This window comes from Lygodium microphyllum, chromosome 18, assembly GCF_053477565.2.
Source record: "Lygodium microphyllum isolate KBCC chromosome 18, Lygodium_microphyllum_v1.1.10, whole genome shotgun sequence".
NCBI classification, from domain to species: domain Eukaryota; kingdom Viridiplantae; phylum Streptophyta; class Polypodiopsida; order Schizaeales; family Lygodiaceae; genus Lygodium; species Lygodium microphyllum.
The window spans coordinates 96,963,017-96,985,666 of NC_141152.1; the positions used below are offsets into that span (position 1 = coordinate 96,963,017).

Sequence of the window (22,650 nt, forward strand, 5' to 3'; positions counted from 1 at the left end):
CCTCCCTTTCTGCTGAACTGAGCATGGAACCTAATTTAATTGGTTGTGAATCATTCGACATGCTAAGGTCTAACTCAATCACATCCGCATCTCTTATCCTATCTTGCGGCTCTATCGGCTCATTTAGAGTTATTTGATAGATATCCTCTGTAGTGGACCCCTCTTTAGATTCGTCGGTGGATGATGTCTCACTACCAGATGGATCGTTTGCTGTCTCTAATTCAGTAGAAGATAAAGGAGCTCTCTCACTTTGAGGAGACTTAGGATAAGCATCGATTATTACTTGATTAGCACCTCGACCTAGAACCACTCAACCAGCGGGTATATCGACTTGATAGTCTGTTCGTAAGATCCAAGGCCTACCTAGAAAAACTCGATAGCTAGGACGTCCTGCAAATCTGATCACCCTAAAGTCCAAGAAACATTCTACACTTGCAACTGTAACATGGACCTTAGTAATGCAACCTTCTAGTTGTCTTAGACTATCATCAGCCATTCTCAGAAGGGTGGAGTTGTCTTTTTGAATGCCTAGACCCAACCTCTCCCCATCAACTCTGAACTCATGATATTGACGGAGGATCCAGTGTCTACAATGGCATGTTCCACTAATATTCAATCCACATAAGCTGGAACCCTAGGGCAGTTCTTTTCAGCATGGTCAAACCAATCTTCCCCCACTCGTGCTATGCCCAAAGGTTCCACAATATACCCGATACATAGGATCTTCTTAAATTCCTTACGTACTCCTGGAGATAATTTGATCAATTGCAAGAGGTTCACATCTGGTTTAACTTCGCAAAGAGAACTTGCTAAATCAAAGTCATGATAACTAGTCAAAGCTCTCTTTTCTCGCCAAACCATCCTCTCTTTTGGTCTGTAGACCGGTTTGGGTGCTTCTTTCTTAGCTCTTGCCTTCTTTATTGGCACTTCCTCATCCTTCTTAGGGTCACCTTTCCTGTCAATCGGCTTTAGCGGTCCCCTTTCTATGCTAGAATTCTGGACTTGCGTCCCCTTATCCCCTTGTTTAGGGTTTGCCTCAACCGGTTTTTCCTTATCTTTGTCAACCTCTTTAGCCTTTTGGCCTCTTGTCACAACTCTTAAGTTAGAGGTTTCAGCATCATTGACTCATACAGCCTCCATAAGGCTGACTCCATTGCCTTGTGGCAACTCTTCTATAGTTGTTTTTCTCCTCTGCAATATTTGTCTTGGTGCATCATTCTACTGCAAGTTATTTCCTTGCGCTCTATGATTCACTGGGCCCGGCTGTTTACTCCCTTGTTGGAGAGAACTAATCTTACTCCAACAGGTAGTAGCTAAATGGCCTGACTTCCCACAAATGTCACATTTCACATTTAGACAGTTTCTGGGAAAGTGATGTCCACCACACCATTTACAACTAAATCTAGAGGGTCCACCCTCTTCAGGGCGTCGACTCCCTATCAAATTTTTTTGCTTCTTCAAGAAATTAACGTCGACAGCTATTTGTCGATATTTCTCGGAGATCATATCGGTATAATGCTTCATCATGTCCTTAACTTCGCCAAGGACATTAGATGCACTCGACTCATAGCCTCGATCGTCGACCCGTCATTCCATTGGCCTAACAATCTAATTCAGCATTGGTTGTTGACCCACAGGAACAATGTTAGAATTTGAAACTTGGCCTCCAACATTTGGTGGAGCCAACTAACTTGCCATAGGCAAAGTCACACTAGGAGGAGCTGATAGTAAAGGTACATTCAAAACCATACTCCCTCTCCCAATAGGGTTAGTCATAGGCATCCCTTGACTTCCATTCATCAATGCTGGATTGCCACTAGGTACTAAACCCCCATAAACATTCATTCGAGAGGAGTAGGCCATTTGTAATCGTGCTTCTACTCCCTCTACCTGCGTAATAGCGGTGTCTATGTCTGCCAAGGCCACACTGCTCAATTGTACTTGGATATTAAAATCCAACCCATGCAAAAAGTATTGCAATTGGGCAGTCGACGGAATGGGAATGTAAGTTTGCAATTTACGAAATACTTCCTTCAACTTCTTGGCATATGCTTTCACATTCTTGTGAGGATATTGACGTGTTACATTCAAGACCTGCAACCAATATTGGCCACCTCTTTCAGGGGCATATTCTGCTCGGAAACCTGCATAGAATTGATCAACGGTGGTTATGGTTCCAGACTCTATGCTGTGATACCATACCGCAGCCCTTCCTTTTAACGTCATATTGAAGAACATCATGAGATGTCCCTCGTCTTGGATGCGATAATTGAACATCAATCTTTGAAATTCACAAATGTGAAATTTAGCATCCTCTTCTGCTAACCCATTGAAAATGGGCAAGGGAACTCCTAAGCCATGGTGACAATCGGATTAGCAATAGGAGCTTGAAATGAGGAATTCACAGCCCCACTTGAAGTGGGTAGACTTGGTGGAGGAGAGGAAGATCTTACACTTCCTCCTGCACCTAATGGAATAGGTGGAGTAGTTAAATGACTAAGATTACTGCTTCGTATACGTACTGGGCTACTCCTTTGAGGAGAATAACGGCTTACGATCTCTAACCACCGTCTAGCCCTCTCAGCATGTTTTGCTTTTTGAATTTCGGCTTGACGGTCCTTGTCAGAGGACATAAACCAGCTTCCTTTTGGTCCCTAGAAACCCTAAATCCGAAAACCACCACTTATAAGTGGCTCTTGGCAGACGCACCACTGATGGGACCTAAAATGGGCCGGCACTGGCTATGGCACTAGCCGGACCTCATGCTCATGACACACAAACACCCTCACAGCCTCGTGGACTAGGAGCGTCAATCTAAGACTGAAGGACAAACTGCCCTAAAGCTTAATTCTTGCGTTTATAGTTTATAGTCCAACATTCCCTTAAACTCCTTAGAAGGAGATCCCAAAGTACTTAGGCATAAAGCCTCGTCACACACACATAGGGGGCACTCCACTGACTAATAGTCGGAGCCCCACTGCAGCTCTCCTACATCGCAGGGATTGGCCCTTTGATGCACTGCTAAACATATAACACAAACGAGCACAAACTCCTCTCTTTTATATTTCTCGTATTTCCAGGAGATATACCATGCTTCCTCACTTCACAGTCCCTTAGGAAACTAACCCTCTACCCTACGGCAAGGGATAACCTCACACTCTCCATCGTGGGTCAAAGTCCTAAGAAAACAATTGCTATGCAGTCCAAGAGATTTTTCCTTCGATACCATGAACCATGCATAGTGCATAATGTGAATGGTTTAGTGCACAAATAATAGAAAATCAGCATTGTGCCTCGTGTGAAACCAATCTTTTCATGATTTCCATGCTAACGTTCATGTATTGAAATGAGGAGAGACACCAAGCCTTACGCTCATGCTGCCTTTTCCTTTATTTTAAAACAACGTCCTATAGCCATAATGGAACACATAAATCAGATTTAAGATTGTACTTTGACGCTCAAACTCCCCTCTCACCCTATTGTTTAATGTTTTGCAATCGTTGATAGGTGTAAGAGTCGTTTTATGTGTATTTCTTTGTAGAGAAAGTAATAAATACAGACAAAAACATAGAAATGAGGGTAAATCGAGGCTAATATCATGCTCTACCTTCATTATACATTGCACAAACACTTATGTAATTTTTTGGAATTTTTCTTTTATCGTTTCCTAATTTTCTCCCATTTAAAACCAAATTTCCACCATTTTTTGGTATTTTTTCTCTATTTTTTTCAATTAAAAATGACTCGAAATTGAAATTGATTATGGGTTGTGGCCCTTAGGTTCTTTGGCAGCAAAATTTCAGGTTTTGTTGATGTTACATCTCATGTTTCCCCTTTATTTTGCAAAAAGACCCCATTTTGCCTCTCAAACGCGTGTTTTATGGATTTTATACCATTAATTTTAGTCATAACACTTATGATTTTCTGATTTTCTGAGCATAAACTGATCAAACTCATAGCAAACAACAACATAATGCATAATCAGCCCATGGGAACAATATTGCATCAACCAAATAGCAAACTCATGTTTTCTTCATAAAAATTGAATTACCGCTTAGGCTTTGTGTCTCGGGATCTCGGTTTTGCTATGGGACTGTGTGTCAACCCTCATTCAATGTCCAACATCTTCAAAATCAGCACTCTTCATGTCTCCATTCACTCGGAAGCAATCCGGTCTCATCCGGACAAGCTTTCCTTCATCATTCTTCATTGTCTTCTTCCACACAAGAACAGCCCCTTAAGGGAGAGAGAGGGAGGAGAGAGAAAGAGTAAAATCAGAGATTTCCATTCAGGCCACCATTTGACGGGCGAAGGGCGGCGGTAGACTGAGCATCCAGAGGGGAATCACTTCCAATGATCACTTGGGTGGGTTGAATTGAGGCTGAAGAGCATGAGCGCAAATTTCAGGCGCATACAGGCGCCATGTTCTTCCCACAATTTCATGCTTCTCTTGCATGAAACTTTCATGCCACATTAAAAGTTTGGCTCCCAAGGGTCACTTACCCATTTTGGCCAAATTTTGTCCACCCCTTCACATCTTGCCCATTTCCTTGGCCATTTCCCCGTTTGGACTCCGAATCGAGCTCTGAAAAATCTTGGGCGTTTGGCTTGACATCTCGCATTGGTCGGTAACTCTTGACAACCCACACAGCAGTCTGAAAAATTATCAAAAATCAACAAGTGTCGATCGGGCGCCTTTAAAGCACTTTGACGCTTAAAATCGTCCTAGGTCGAGCTGCTACATTCGACGTTGAATATTTTTTCCTTGATATTCGTAATTTTTAGCACTTCTCGACATCAAAAATCCGCTCTCAATGGCTGAATGGAGATAATGAGATTTCGTGCATTAAAAAATATTAATTTTTAAGCTATTAATTCTACAATTTCCTAATGAGGGGATAAGTTAGTCCATTACATAGATTACGATCAATTAGAAAGTATTTAAACTTATAAAAACATGTTAGTATTATCAATTGCTTTTTAGGAAGGAACATAGAAATTGACGAAGGGGATAGATTCTATGCATTGCACTGATAATTATGTTAAAAATGTTTTATAGTTATGATTTCTTTTGGATTTGTGAATGATGAGTTATGGCACTTATGGTTTTGGGCTTGCATAGCCGAACGAGTTGTGGATTGTGGTGGTTTGGAACGTTGAGATCCCCAACCCAATGCTCCTTAACACTATGCGGAGTGTGGAAAAATGTAATATTTCCATGCAATAATAGTTGGTTAGTTCGAAAGTTAGTTAGTCAAATAATAAGTTAGTAAGATTACTAACTAAATACTAACTAAGGTAAAAACTAACTAACATTAATAACTAATAATTTTTATTTAGAAAAATTAAGAGTCGTAAATCTGATATTTTTCTCAGATTGACAAGGACCGTAGCCACCCTTCACGTAAGTTACAATGTGAACGAGACTTATGAGCTATCTTAATCAATAATATTAATGTGTATAGTTTGGATGGTCCAAAAATATTAGATTTTGGGCAAAACTAGTATATTTTAGATATTATCCATAAAAAAAGATATGGAGATTTCTAGAACTCAAGGTCATTTAAAAGAAAAGACAAGTGTTTTGGGGTTTTACCCCCCTTTTGGAGCCAATGGAACCATCAAATTTATTATTTGAGCATCAGATCACTGATCTTTCCAAGATCCCCCCTCCACAAAAAGCTCCACTTCTCAGCCACAAGCCCTCTTCTCTAATTCACTATAAATGTGAGGCATGGGGAGGCACAAAAAGCATGAAGAGACCCCGAGAGGCTACAAGAGAGAGGTAAAGAGAATGATACCTCTTCAAGAGATTGTGAGGGAGCACTCGAAAGAGAGAGAGAGAGAAGAGTAACTCCGAGAGGCTGCAAGGAAGGGAGTTAGCTCAATTCCCTCTGTCTTGATCCTCGACTTAACCATCTTCTCTTACACTCTCCCATCTCAAATCTATTTCACCTTCTTAATCTCTTGAGTCTACTTGCGGACGATGGCCCCCAAGTGAAGAATGTCACGTGCGGATGGCAATCCCACAACTAGCAATGAAGCTTCAGGAAAAGGCATCATTGTCGATCCAACTGCAGTTCCAGTTGTAAGTAATGTATTTTCAAATTGATAGATGCTTGTTTTGATTCTCGTATGAGATATGTCAGGCCCATACTATGATGCACGAGTATAGATCATTTCATCTCACATATTCATAAGATGGAGCTTGTGAAGTACATATATCAAGAAAAGTTAATTGCACTTAGTTGCATATGGCTTATTCGTTGATAGAGCAATTACAAGGAAGAATTAGTCAAGGGTTATGAAGGATATAGTCATTAAAAGAATGACATTAAATGATTATGCATACAAGTGCTAGGTTAAAGCATAGTCAAGGGTTATAAATAGCATAATTACTAAAAGAATATGACATTAAGAATCATGAATAGAAAGTACTAGTTTAGATACTTCAAAAGTGTAAAAGAATGGGGATAGACGGGTAGGACACGAATTAGCATGGGAATACCCAGTTATACTAACATGGTATATAAGGTGTTGAGAGACCTAATTAGGGGATCAGTTTTATCAATAATCAAGTCTCTTTTCTCCTTCCTTCCAACTTTCATGGCTTCCCTCCTCTTTCTCTCTATTTTCTTATCTTTCTTTGTCTTCTTCTTTGATCTTCTTCCTCTTTCTCTCTCCTCTCTCTACAGTCTCTCCCTTCTTTCCTTCTCTCTCCTAAGTCTCCTTCATTACAGTTGGTATCATAGCTTAGTTTTTAGATCCTTCCTCTCTCTCTCCTTTCCCTCAAATCTAGTCTCTTTTTCCAACAATAAACCCTACTTTTCAGGTACACAGGCAGAGATGGCAGCTTTCTTGGAAGACACACGGGAGCTATGGTAGGAGGTTTGACTGAATTTGGAGGCCAAAAGACAAAGATGACAGCTCATTTTTCAACCCCAAGCCAATTTTGAAGAGGTCAGTTGTTGGATGCATTGCGAGTGAGTGGCAAGCTGTGAGGATACGAGCCAAATACCTTCGGTCTGTGCTGAGGCAGGATGTCACTTTCTTGGACTGTGAAACCAGTACTCCATAAATTCTTAATCATACCTCAGTAGACACTGCAGTGTGGCAATATGCAATCAGTGAGAAGAGCTCAAATCACAAGTTCCTAAAGATTATTAGTATGAGCCAACTCTACATCTTGAAAAGCAACTGTCATTGATGCTGCCTGTTTTCTCGCATATTTCCAAACAAGACCTGTATGCAAAATACTGGTCTCCAGCATTGCTTTCACATATTGAGATGATGTAGGAAGCCAAGAAAAGCCATAGAAGGCATCACATGCCCGCCATTGTTGAAGGAGGATGTGCTTGTGTTCCGGCTATAGTGGTGCTTGCGCAGGTGATGCAACCTCATCTTTGAGCTATCTAGGATGTTTCTTTGTTTCCAACACCATCTTTAACACAATATTAGTGAGTTTGGGAATCTCCCAATTCCCATTATTTGAATATTGAAAAGGTGACACCCACATAAGATGCCCATAATTTTCTCAAAACCATATGATGTGACCTATCATTGGAAAGCGCTTAAAAAATGGAATCTATTGATGTATATAACACTCCATTTCGAGTTATAGTGTTCAAGTTATGATAAATCCAAAGATTTGACCACATGTCCTAAACTTATGGAAAATTCCCATATTCCCCAATATGATATTCTTTGAAGCCCTAAGAACCATTTGAGAAGCAAGAGAAAGGGACAGATCTCGTGGCAGGCCAGCTGCTACACCACCATTTGCAAGAGCCTCAATTGTCATGTATATATAATCTGGCCCTCAATGCAAACTCTCTAATATTCTCTCTCAAGTCAATCAGCATCAGCTTCAACGGCAGGTTCGAGAGATGTAGAATGCGAGGAGCGAACTTTCAAGCGGTGGGGGGGGGGGGGGGAAGTTTCGGACGAAACATTACTAAAGACAAAAGATATTTGCTAGTGAAAGACGAGGCCATTGTAAGCTCTTTCCAAGCAAGACACTAAACCTTTCGAGCAAGCACTACAAGGATATGAGGGTATAGCGACGGCCATTTGAGAGACGAGAAATAGCGGCATCACTATTAGCGACACTAATAGCGACAGTACCCAGATGAAAAAAACGCAGGCCGAAACCCAAGCGCATCATTTTGAACGCATTCACAAAAGAGAGCAAAAGGGAGAGCGAGAGGGAGAGCGAACATCTTGCATTTGAGAGGGAGAGAAAGAGAGAAAGAGGGAGAAAGAAGGCTTCTCACCACCGCCGCCACTGCCCTTCGCGAAGAAGAGGAGGAGGTGTACAGAGGGCGAAGAGGAGCTGCCGTCGCAAAGAGGAGCCGTCAAACCCTTCTTCGAGCCTTTATGGTGAGTGCATTGTCCATTCTTTCTTTGCTTTTGTGTTTTCTCTCGCTTTTACTTGTTTTTTGTATAATTCGTGTGTATTGAAAGAGGGAGAGAAAATGAGAGAGAAAGAGAGGGAGAGGGAGAGAGAGGGAGGAAATGGGAGAGGAAATGAGAGAGGGAGAGGGAGAGGGAGAGGGAGAGGGAGATGGAGATGGAGATGGAGAGAGAAAGAGAAAGAGAGGGAGAGGGAGAGGGGGAAACATTGAACATAATAGGGAAAGAGAGAAAGAGAGGGAGAGGGAGGAAGAGAGAAAGAGAGAGGAGGGAGTGGATTTGAGAGAGGGAGGGAGAGGAAATGAGAGAGGGAGAGGAAGAGGGAGAGGAAAGAGAGGGAAACATTCAACACAATGGGGAAAGAGAGAGGGAGAGGAAGAGAGAAAAAACATTAAACATAATAGGGAAAGAGAGAAAGGGAGGGAGAGAAAATGAGAGAGGGAGAGGAAGAGAAAAAAGGAAATGAGAGAGGGAGAGGAGAGAGAAAAAACATTAAACATAATAGGGAAAGAGAGAATGAGAGGGTGAGGGTGAGGGAAAGAGGGAGAGGAAATGAGAGAGGGAGAGTAGAGAGAAAAAGAAATGAGAGAGGGGGAGGAGAGAAAAAAGAGAGAAAAAACATTAAACATAATAGGGAAAAAGAGAAAGAGAGGGAGAGGAAATGAGAGAGGAAGAGGAAGAGAGAAAAGGAAATGAGAGAGGGAGAGGAGAGAGAAAAACATTAAACATAATAGGGAAAGAGAGAAAGAGAGGGAGAGGGTGAGGGAGGGAGAGGAAGAGAGCAAAAGGGAATGAGAGAGGGAGAGGAGAGAGAAAAAATGAGAGAAGGAGAGGAGAGAGAAAAAGAGAGGAAAAAACATTAAACATAATAGGGAAAGAGAGAAAGAGAGGGTGAGGGTGAGGGAGGGAGAAGAAATGAGAGAGGGAGAGGAAGAGAGCAAAAGGAAATGAGAGAGGGAGAGGAGAGAGAAAAAATGAGAGAAGGAGAAGAGAGAGAAAAAGAGAGAAAAGACGTTAAACATAATAGGGAAAGAGAGAAAGAGAGGGAGAGGGTGACGGTGATGGTGAGGGAGGGAGAGGAAATGAGAGAGGGAGAGGAAGAGAGAAAAGGAAATGAGAGAGGGAGAGGAGAGAGAAAAAGAGAGAAAAAACATTAAACCTAATAGGGAAAGAGAGAAAGAGAGAGAGAGGGTGAAGGAGGGAGAGGAAATGAGAGAGGGAGAGAAAGAGAGAAAAGGAAATGAGAGACGGAGAGGAGAGAGAAAAAAATGAGAGAGGGAGAGGAGAGAGAAAAAGAGAGAAAAAACATAAAACCTAATGGGAAAAAAATTGATACGTTCTCTCAGGTCTGAATTTTCTAAAGATGACCAATTATCAGGGCTAAAATTCCATGACTGGCATAAGATATGTCAGGTTTTTACTATGAATGGATTGTAATTGGCATGCGCATTTTGCTATTTGGAGTGTAGCCATTGTTCATAATGCTTTCTCATTTGTGGCAGTTTGTACTACCGATCGTGATCACAAGATGTCTTACTCCAGAAATACTCAGGGCCATTTACAGGTTGTCGACTTTAGGGCAATGGATCTCACAGAAGGAGATTAAGACGTCTTCTATTGAATCCACAAGGTGGGGAGCAGTGGAGACGGTCTATCTCTTTGAGAAATACCTGCCCACCAGCATGCTCATGATACAAATCCATCTTCTTGTGCATCTTATAGATGAAGTGGAGATTGCTGGACCTGTCCATACGCGATGGATGTTCTTCTTGGAGCGCTTCATGAAAACCCTGAAAGGCTTTGTGCAACAACGAGCTCGGCCAGAAGGTAGCATGGCTGAAGGTTGGTTGGTGTCTGAGACACTAGTGCATATTTCACAATGGCTACCAATAGTGGATCCAGACAACAAAATGCTATGGTTGGCTGAAGGACGATGATAGACTAACCGGAGATGTGGTGGTTGGAAATGGGGTAGAAAAAAGAATAGATGCTGCAATGGAGGAGAAGGTGAATCACTTTTGTATGTTGCACCATGCCTCTATGGAGACGCGGCTCGCCAGGTACCAGATCGCTAGGCAAGATCAAGAGGAAGCACGATCTGAATTTTGACATAGTAGGCACCATCGACCGATTCGATATCCCGATGGCATGGAGGAGATGTCGTGGTTCATGTCAACATGATGGTTGCATGGAGCTTTGACCGCAGTGTCTTGGAAAGGGGCAGAGGTCTCAATTGAGGAGTGGGAATTCTCGAGGGGATGTAGTCCAAAGGTGATGACGTGTTTTGGATTTGTCGTATCTATATTTTATATGTGACAACTAATTTGGGTGTTTCAATGTACAATACAAAATATATAGTACAGCATGGTTGCGTGGATGGCATTTTCGCATGGAGCATATTGACAAAATGCACTCCACAATGGACTGTGGTATCATGGCAAGGTTCGAGTAGGAGAGCTGATGATGAGCAATGGATCCAAACACGGTTATAGATGAGATGGAGTATTTTGGAAACTTGTAAAGTATTATTATGATGGATTACCGTAGCTTCTCCATTATACTATTCCATGTGCAGTGGTTCAAAGTGGTACTTGAAGGAGCTAGAGCAACTGTTCGATGAGGATTTCTTGAAATAGATTCCGAAAAAAATGGACAGATTTGCACGACACCTTTTTGTTGTCGGCCCATTGCGAACAAGTGCATGAACTCATTTGTTTGTTAATTGTATTACGACATGGTACATGTCACAATAGTTTAATCTCTCTTTTACGTGTTTGTGAACATGTAATCTTCTATCCAAACCCCTGGACAACCTCGATGGTGATATGTTATACCTTCAGCTCCCCAAAGTGCAAGAGTATATGATTAAAGCAATGTTCCGAGCATAGATGAGGACAATATTGCAAGGGATGGAGGCCACCGAAAGCTTGGAGCATGTAGAGGAGCTAGCATTGGCTAACAATGATGGAAATACAGGAGTCCAAGAATACTTTGAGAACGAGGTGGACTCATTCTTTTGTGGTGACATGTCTATCGACCTTCTAATGTATGCAGAGTTATATATTGGGAGATTGACATGGGACTATAGCATACTTCATACTTGGAGCATCCACTTTCTCAATTTGTTGACTAATCGCTTATAAGGGTACCTAAGATATGCATTTTAAGTGAGATCATTTTTTAAAGATTTATATTACCGTGCTTTGTATGATTTAAATTGATTATGCTAACATCATTTTTTGTCTATACAGATGACCTTTTTGGATACTTAGATCATCAGGATGAGTCGAGGGATGAGCGATGAGGAGTTGTAGGATATCTTCACATGCATGTCTCTAGATCAGATGGCAAGATTCAGAGACATGGCAGACCAGGAGTTGTCTCGGACATCGTCATGCTGCTCTATTAGATGTACTTTGGCGCGATCAGATACTTCAGCTTTCAAGCAGACGAGGTCGACACTCTAGACTTGGGCCAGAGGGAGGGAGTGCTTCAAGGTCAAGTAGTAGTGATATCTTGCCATGATTATACCAGTCACTTTCATTATGCGATCATGTATTTTTTTCATGTATCAGTGTTATGATTTAAGTACATTTTGTTTTTGTTTACAGAAGCATTGTACACAGTGCAGAAACTATTTTATATGGCCCAAATAAAGCACACATTGCTATATGTGGTAGGGCAACTTGCTGCCCTGCCACAATTTTTTTTTCCTGTTACCGTCACTATTAGCGTCACAATTTTACCTGCATGCATCGTTATTGGCATCGTTATTAGCATCGCAGAGTGTCATTATCAGCGTCGTTATTTGCGTTTGTATTAGCATCACAAATAGCGACGCTGATAATGATGCTAATACTGACTGTTCTATGGCATTGTCAATAACGACGCTTTTTGCGACGACGGATAAAAATTTTATTATTTACATTTTCATCGCTTTTAACTTCGGTATAAGGCCTATATCTTGTAGTGAAGCTTGGACACCATCGCAAGCACGTGTGCCCTTGCCTTATGCCTCCTCAATGTTGGGCATACCAAGACCTCCAATAGGAGCCTAGCTTTGATAGATGAACAACATCCTCGTATACTATTGCTTGTCTGCATAGTGGACATTTTGCAGTTTGAGCTATTGATTTCAGTCCTTCTACTATTGGAACAGAAGATGTATAACAAGCACAACTATTGTAGAAAATGTGCCCAAAGCTGAGGGGCACTGGGTCAAAAACCAAATCTAAACATATAGAGCAAGTGAGATCAATGTCGACAGTGACTAAGTCAGACAGCCAGCAAGAAATTGTCGGCTTAAGTCCTTCTAAATCACATGAGCATCGAAGGGACATCTCCTGACCAGAAAGTGCACTATCCTTCAGATTTAAATGGAAGGCAATCAACTCAACCAGCCAAGGTGATTGGCTACATGTTTATACTTCAACCTTAAAATATACTTTTGCAGGCCTTAGACAAGATGAATTTGCAGGAGGTGTTGTGCTTGCATGTTGAAGCATCCCAGGACGGCTGCTACCTCCCAGCTCTGCAATAGCAGCAAAGTGCATGACTCCAGAAGTATCAACATGCTTGCTGTAATGTTCTTGTAGTACTGCAGAGGTTCTTCTATGCTTTCTCCAATGTAGGCAATAACAGCAAAGTGCAAGATTGCATCAATTGCATTGTTGGAAAAAATTTCATCAATAGCTTTGCTATCTCCTAAGTCAGCAAGGATGAACTAAAGTCTATCAGGCTCTAGAAATAACTCTTTCAAAGTCATAACAACTCCAAGATTTCCTTGTGAAAGGTTGTCCACTATTCAGCAACACGCAGGCTGGAAATCAATTGCTATGTTTCATAGGCTGGAAATATGCTGCTATGTTGAAGGACAGGATTGTGCAACACAAGAGGAGTAAGAACTTTATCAATGGTTCTACAAAGGAAAGTAGGCAGCAATGTAGAGGGTACAGCAAGAAGAAAGGAAGTAGTGAAGCAAGCAATGCAACAATGATCCAAAACCTTGGGCCCCATCAATTGTGTCCGAATCAGAGTCCTCCTTGACCTTTTGCCATATGATTAGTATCGCAGCTTTAGGTTGGCATGTTGTCTTGCAATTTTGCAACCACCTCATGCTTTGATCCAAACATTTGGATCCTTCTCTTGGGGCACCTATATAATCTTTGAGCTTTCTGAAAGTGTGCATGCTCTCTAGATCAAATCTTCCAACAAGCTGATGGACACGAAAAGGAAATCGCATTCCTTGAAGTAATATAAACTCTCTCTCTGGCTCTTTAGCAGTAGATGCTACTGATGTATCTAATTCTGATGCAATCCTCTTCATGTATTTCTTGGCTAACTATATAGTAGCAAGTTAATCTTTCCAACCACACCAGTGTCAAGCAACCATTGAGTTGCTATGGCCGGTCTGGCAAGAAAAGAGGCTAACTAAAGCTACTCCTGGACTGTCAGCAAATAAGACTCATGCTCAAGCTCAGCATGTAGCTGTTGTTGTAGCTAGTAAAAGTTCAAGAATATCTTGAGCTTCAATAACTTGAACAACAACCGCTATTGCTGCTCTGGTTCCTATTGTTTCTATGGTGCCAACATCATAGTTGGGATCGCTAGTAGCAGATTAGATATACATACGGTATTGTATATGGTGGATGAAAACCCATGTATGAGGGGATTCTTAGCATGATATAGAGGACAAATACAGCATACTGAGACAAAAGACCATGTGCAAAATTTGGGATTTTTGTGCAAATTACTAGTATTTGTAATAAAATTGATTGCTTGACCTGAACATGTCCAAGACTCAAAAACAGAGAATTGGCTCAATGCTAATATGGAGATATGGATGCTTGACTTCCTTCAAAAGATCATGTATGCGGGCAAGATTGAACATACTAATGTGATGAACAAGGCATGATATATTTGGATTAGAGTACAGACAGAGTACAGACCAAACAACATATGATCGCATGCAATTGTGCAAGCTTGGAATCCCAGTGTGCTATCCTACATGTATCACAACAAGCGTACCTGTAGTCAACCTCAGACTAGCTCATTTGACATGTTGACAATGACAGTGTTAGACATGGGAGTGCATGATAGGTGTTTTGATGCTAATTGATCTATGGATGTGGTATGGTTATGCCTCATAGATTATATCATAATTGCAAAGGATATTGACACATTGACTTTTTTTTGGCAATGACACTTATGGTGGCACTCATATGCTCATGCTAGCATTGAGATATCAATGAACTTGTCTATGTTGGCAATTATGTATCCCTATTTTGCAGTGATACTCATGTGGTCATGAGATGATCATGTTTGACAAGTTTATGCTCTTGTTGGCAATGTATTAGCCCTAATCAGCAAGGATTTGGTTCATATTGGCAATGGTTCCTGCGCATAGTGATGCATGGAAGTTGCAAAGTATTGTAGGGATACAGACTTAGGGAACTATTGACAAAAGTCAATTACAGCAAAGCCTTCTTATGTGATTGAGCACTGACCCCATAGCTCAATTTGAAGAGGGCATCATCCCCTTCAATTTGAGCCAAAAATCTTCCCATTCTGCCCTAAGGTTTGGGAGATACACCCAATTTTGTGCTCAGAGGAGGTACTGTGGGACATGCAGCAGTCCTACACAGTCAGTCCACAAAAGTCAATTACAGCAAAGCCTTGAACATTTATTGTTAGATATATTTTTACATAGCCTCATAGAGGGGATCAAGAGCTTTAATTTGAATCAAAAAGTTTGGCAATCAGAGCTTCCTAGCTCAAGATATTGCCATTTCTGTAATAGAGGGTCTAGTGGACTGCACTTAGGATGGCAGGCCACAAGGGAAAAGCAAAGGCCCAAGAGGACTTCCATCGTGAAATAAGGGATACCATGTCTCAATGAATGATCCTAGCTCAGCCCAATAGGATCATGAAGACATGTTTGAAGATGGTATCCCTGAGAAGGAACGCTTGGCTATGCTTAACCATACTCTATGCCAACATGAGACCTGTCACCGGCATCGAGAGTTAGAACAACACCATAGGGAGATGAAAACCCGCCAAGATTAGCATCATTTTGAGATGATGGCCAAGATGGACTTACTCATCGAGTGCATGGGCGCCCTCATCCCTGCCATCACACCCTCCTTGACTCAGCCCAAGGAGCATGTCCCTCCCCGTGAGGCCAACCCCCCTCCTACCTTGGAGACTGGGTGTAGCCCACAAGGTTTTGGTGGCATCCGTGGATTTCCCCATAGCATTATGAGCTGGGTGAGCCCTCTATGCGACATGATGAGCCCATTCTCCCATCACTTGTGAAGAACCCTTCTAGCCCATCCTTGGGACAACAGCTCCCATAGTGGAAGCCATATGCAAGGGCAAAATGCAAGTTTTGGGCAGCATAGTATAGGGTGCACATGGGCAGCATGCACATGGCATTTTTAGGTAGTAAGGACCCAATGTTCAGTTTGGTTTGCATGTATTACATGGGTAGCATGGAAATTTTGGGCAGCAAAGCCCTAATGTAGGTGCACATGGGCAGCATGGGAATTTTGGGCAGCAAGGCCCTAATAATCAGTTTGGTCCACATATAATGCATGGGCAGCATGGCACCCATGGACATTTTGGTCAGCAAGGCATGTATGGGCATTCTCACAGAAATTATGAGTACTATGACGATTGGCATGGGTTTGATGTGCAAAGGAAAGTGCATGCGCCTACTCATGGTCAACATGCATATGATGAGTGTGAATATTTTTATGCATTTGATGACTATATATGTTCTTATAAACTGCATTCTGTGGTCACATACATGGATAACCATCTAGATAGCATTATGTACATGGACAACATCATGCAAATTTATATGAGTATGTACATGGGGAGAAACATCATTATCAGCAATGGAGTGCTAAATATCATCAGCCTCTTGATCACTACTATAAGCAACATGTGCATCCTTATGAGCCACATGATACTTCTCAAGAATGATGCCATGATGAGAGCATCTCACTGCTGCAGGCTCATGAGCAGATTCCCCATCAGCCCAAGGCCCTTAACTTTGAATGGCCAGTAATATCCATGCATGTGAAACTCATGGACATGAAATGCCTAGGGATTGATGCATTGAATGGTGTGTTGATTGCAGTCTCATCTACTCCAATCCGATTTAACCTAGTAGTTCCCAATGAGTTTATGGACAAGTCAATGCATGCTACCATATGGGTCGGTAAGGATCTTGTGCCACCATCAGTGCTTGACGATGACACCATGAATTACTTCTATGATACAATGGATGCATTGGATCACAATTACCCTTTTGACCCCGGTGGTAGTATGGTGACCCATGCTTGTATGGATGACCCTTGTGCTCTTGATACTTATTATGCAGGTTATCCATTTGATCCCGGGGAATGAAATGGTCTTGGAAAAGCCCTATCCTGAGATCAACATTTCACCAGTGCAGTTCTTTCCCTACTTCAAGGATGCAATTTGAATTGAGCAGTAGCTAAATTTACCCTAGTTTGAAATGCAGACAACTTATAGACAACATACTATTTCAGAATAGTTTTTACCCTGCATTAATGATAGTCAAGTGTCAGCTATATGGCTTCAAATTATGTTTCATGAGCTTCATTTTGACATGTCACATGCCTCAATCGAAGCTACCCATAGGAAGTTATGACCAGTTTTCTTTAGCAGGCCTATTTTGGACAGCGTGCTATCCACTGTTTGTCAGCCCCTAATTGTCAAGAATTGAAGGTCAAACTCATATGCTATCAACTTGCACATGTCATATACATCATATACACAATTCTATGCCCCAATTCCACATGGGATTGTACTTCATCATACCTATATTCTCCTTTGTAATGCTGAGTAGAGTAGTGCTCTACAACCCCCCCCTTCGCTGTGAGCCATAGGTTCTCTTTTTGTTTTTGAGGGAAAAAACCTTCGGGGTCGGGATGGAATGTAAAAGAGTGGGGATAGATGGGTAGGACACAGATTAGCATGGGAATATCTAGTTATGCTGACAGGGTATATAAGGTGCTGAGAGACCCAATTAGGGAATTAGTTTGAAGAACTAGATTCTAGCTCAAGGCAAGGCCTATTGGAGTCTAATTACTTGAGATAATCTTGCACTTATCTTATCAAGTATTTACACATTATGCCTATAACATATTTTGATATATGAGGATAATTTCTTATTTGCCTCATGACTTGACTAAGAGCTAGTATAAGAAATTAATCATAAGGGTTAAAACTAAGATGTCTTGAGATCCGTCGGATAAGGATGACTTTTGCCAATCCAAATTCAAGGTTGGGTTATCAATCAAGGTAAGTGACCTACAGAACTTACATCATGAATAGTGTTTGAACCCTTAACATATGCCCTAGCCGAAGGAAGGAAGTGTTAAGAAACATTTTTGCATAGTATTGCTCTTAGATCCCAAGGGGGAGAGCAAATATACGATGGAAATATTATATCGTCTATTCTTGCATTGTTTGGGAAGAATGCAATTGGTTTTGTTGGTTGATTGAATAACATCCTAAATGATTTTACATTCAACTTGTTGTTAGTTGTTGTTTGGATGATTGTTCCAAGTGCTTGTGATTTATGGTAAATACATGGCAAGGGTCTATGATGACAACTTGCCATGGGGATAAAGGAATGTTTTCCTAGAAAATGATATTAGGGCTAAATGCCTTGTTTGTGCTTGATTCTTAAAGGATTTAACTAAGGAAGGATATTTTGCATGGGTGGATCACCTCCGTGATCGCATCATGGATTAACCCAAAGGCCGAAGGTCGAGTGGTGAAAAGGCCAACCATGGGAATGATATTTTGCTCCTAGAAAGCTTGCGGGTCAGTTGGAGCTCTGGACACCCCTTGCTAGGTCTAGATTGGAGTTAAAGACCTCAATGGCCCCCAATGTCTAGGTATGTTGGGAGATTCTATTCTAGATAAAGGATTGAGTTTGTGGTGCCATGAGATTTGGACCAGTTACTTCTGTAGGGTAGAAGATATACTTTTGTTGGAGAGAAGGGATGCATAATTTCTTCTGTATGGACGGGAGACAAAGATTAACTTGAAGATAAGTTAAGGAACTTATTTGAATTTGTTTGTCAATAGATTGCTTGCTTTGTTTTTGTGTCTGTGCTATAAGTTATGCAAACGAACCATGTTCCCTAAAAGGCTTAATTAATGAAGCTGACTTTATGTGTCACACATAAATGTGGTAGGACCTAATTAGAAAACTAAAGCCATTAACGGAAGCAGGTGGGCGCAACCCCCGACATGTCTGTCCTACAGGAGGGTGGTCCTAGAGAAGTGGGAGGCTTCTCACAAGATTTTACAGTCATTCGACCTTTAAGTATTGCTAAGTTAGAACTCGATTCATGTCGTTTTAGGGGACCAAAATGGGACTATGCCCTACGGGTAGAGAGGTTGAGCAGTGTATCCCTCTCGTTTCCCATTCTCTTTGAACCAAGTGTGGCATGGGTCTGCTTTGGCTTGGGTATCTCTACATAAAGTAGGATGTCTAAGATCCGATGCTAGAATGCTGTTAGGTGAACTTGGCCACTAGGAGCCCAGATTTCAGGTCAATCCTACTAGGTTTGGTCTTGAACGTTCCATTGCGAGGCGGATTCGGGAAACCCTAGGCAACAAAACTTGGAACATTTCATGGGAGAATCGGGCAGCGACGCTTAGATTTGTTTCTCGATAGACCGTTAAAAGCATGTCTGGACAGCCAATGGGTAGGCACCTTACAAAAAACTCACATGTGGGTAGGGGTCCTATACTCCTGAGGGTGATAGGTGTTTTTACTTTTTGATCACTGGAGCACATGAGAGGGAAAAGGGCTGAGTGGTAAGTGCCCGTGTTATGTAGGATGTCTTCATAGGATCAGGGAAGCTTAGAGGGGCTCTAGAGCTAGTAAATTCCCTATTGACTGTGGATGGAGTGTGATCACATATAGCCCAATCCCAAGGGATTGGGAGGTCCTATCCTAGGCTGGTTGGACAGTGTCTTTTTGTGAAAAGACTATTTGTATCACTTTGCGGAGTGCTGGTGAAATAAAGTATATGATTTTCAAATTTTTTGTTATGTGCTAATGATCAAGTTTAACGAACCCAATTTAACGGAGTAATAAAAGGAAACTGATTTTATATGTCCAAACAATGTGGTAGTATGCTTTGCTAATTAGAAAACTAAGCAAACCCATCGAGGAAAGTGGGAGGGTTTGATCCTAATGATTGGAAGCCTGTGGCGAGGTGGACCCGATAAGTCACGTAACTTTCCAACATTAGATAGAGCTGATTAAATCGTGACCCTCCCAATATCTGTAGGATTAGTTACCAGGTTTAACACTATTTTAGGGGGTCTAATCTGATTAAATTGTGACCCTCCCCCGTCTCTCACTCTCTTTGAACCAAGTGCAGTGTTAACCTCACTCGTGTCTTTGATTGATTACAAAGTGGTCTTTCTTAGAGGTGGGCGTTAGATTGCTATTAGGAGTGACTTGTCCACACTTCCCCTGTGAAGTAGAACTGAGATTCCCATGCTCAACTAAGTCCAAGGTTTCCCATGGAGAGATGGGATGGTGATGTACATGTATATGAATTTTAGTCAACTACTAGAGGACTCCTTCGAGTCTATTGGAGGAGGCACCTCACAATAGCTTAGGTGCAAAGCACCTAATGTTACCATAATTATACTTACATTTGGACCTACTGGTTAGTATTTAGGAAAAGCATTCTTCATAGATGATACAATAACCTTCAACCTTGATAAGATCTAGGCTTTTCCTTAGCTTTTGAAGGTTTCTTGATCATATCATAACTTAAACAAGCATATATTTGGAAATGTGAAAATTTTTCTCTAATAATTTTAGGGCTTTCTTAATATTTAACAAATCACTTGAAACTAGGCTTCTATCTTTTGTGAGTACTACCAACACTCATATTTTTGAGTTCATATTGGTTATATTTATGTTAGAAATATCAAACCAATTAGGATCCAAAGACTAGCCTCATAGCTCATTAGTAAAAACCCAATTCTTAGAACACTAGTGTGTGCATTGAATGTGATTACACAATCAAGTCCTAGTTGGGTCCTAGTTGGATGAGTCTAAGACTGTAGAATATCCCAACAATCCCAACTAGCCTCAGACTCATAGAAGTCTAGTTAGATGCCCAATACTAGTGGAATATCCCAAAAATATTCAAAATTATCCCTACATTTAAAAAAAAAATCCCAAAACTAAAATTTGACTGGTTAGTTATAAATCCAAGTAGAGTTAATGGCGAGTTAAGTGACACACGATAGGCACTATATCTTTCCACTATGGACCTAAAAAAGAAATATTTTTTCATTATCTCTTGTAATATATATATTTGAACACACAATTAAGAATTGAACCATCAATCATGAGCCTACTTACACATTAAGTCAAACATATGATCTATTTCTCAATTGTAATTCTTTCTTTATGTCTTCCTTGAATAAATTTGTATTTATTATAACATGACAAAAATTAGGCATGCATGCTTGCACTTTGTATATATATATATATGTGTATATATATATATATATATGTATGTACATATATATATGTATATATATATATATATATATATATATGTATGTATATATATATATATATATATATGTATATATATATATGTATGTATGTATCTATCCACACCCCCTCATATGCAAGTTTGTACATTTCTATGGTAGCCCTTCCTTAGGTGATTGAGGGTGACAAATTGAATTTTGTGTCATTATGCATATGTACATGCACATCTATGCAAAAACACACACATATATGCATGTGTGTGTGTGTGTGTGTGTGTGTGTGTGTGTGTGTGTGACTTGAATAAAGTCTTCAAGCTCAATAGAGCATTTTGTATATATGAACAATATGAATGAATGCATCCCGATATTGTCCATTATGTTCTAATGCATTTCGAATCTCTATAGTATTTTTATTTTGACACATGGCCTCCTTAATAACTACCTTTTTTTGTAGTTTTACTTGAGATTTGATCATCCTTAAGCTCTTTACATTTTCTCAAATTTATTTCATTATATAAACAATGTAATACTCAGTAAAACCACTCTTCTAGTTGACTATAAGAATTTCACTACTCAACAATAAAGATTCTAATGATTTAATGATAAGCACTCAAAGAGAACTCTTCCACAATATGTTCAATATAGAATATTTTATATCAATGTTCAACACTCAACACCTTAATTTAGTCTTCTTACTATGATGATTTACCACCAATTTGATAACTTTACAACCATCATCACACATTTGATGTAATATTTTCGCAACAAAATATTAACGATTCTAGACCTCGCACAAAAGCGGTTCAAAGTAATCTCCCACAACGGAAAAAACTTGGGCTAAGTGCTCCACCCTCGCGCATCAACAAACACCAGCCCCGCATCGCATATAGGAATCCGTGGCTTGAAACTGCAAGCCACCATGGGAACACCACTTCATGGGAAAAAAAAGGGATAATTTTTGTAATTTTTTAAATGAATAAACTCCCTCCCCTTCAGCCGTTGCATGGCGGGGAGAGGGAGTATGTGTGGAGCTTGAGTGGTGGAGGGGCATGGGGAGGAGGCATGCAACCCACCACTTGTGTGGCTACCCCCTCCCCCTTCACACTATATAAACCCCCCCCACCCCAAGCTTGAGGGGGAGGATTGATTGGCCGTGCTGCTGCTGCCCACTGTGGGGATCGTGCTGCCCGCCGCCGTCCACTTGTTGCCGCCATGCCACTAGGCTACTGCCTCCCCGCCGCCATCATCATCATCATCATCTTCTTCTTCTTTTTCTTCTTCATCGTTGTCATCCTCATCAACTTCCCCATCCACGTCATCTCCTTGTGATACAGAAGCTTGAAAGCTTCTATTGGAAGCTTCTAATTGAAGCCTCCCTAGGCCTAGTTCACACCATGTCTCCGGTTTTCTTAAAACCGTGTCTTGCAAGGCCCAATTTCTGTGCAGGGAAGTAATCTCAGGCAGAAGTGTTCTCATAACGCATAAGAGAGCCAAGGGGAAGTTTTCTGAATCGAAATATGATGCGTCAATGGCTCCTAAGCAAAATGCGAGAGGAGCACATGTGGGAGCTTCCACCTAGAGTATGAGAGTGGACAACGCCCCGATAATGAATGCCCAGGTTCCGAAAATAGACCCGAATGGAAAAGTCGCATTAAGCATGTT

The 22,650-nt window shown here is 41.1% G+C and overlaps 1 pseudogene; it reads right to left on the bottom strand.

Annotated features, from left to right (window-relative positions):
* Positions 1 to 6,760: 6,760 nt before the first annotated feature.
* On the bottom strand, positions 6,761 to 22,464 carry LOC148021171 (putative E3 ubiquitin-protein ligase BAH1-like 2; annotated as a pseudogene).
* Positions 22,465 to 22,650: the final 186 nt, after the last annotated feature.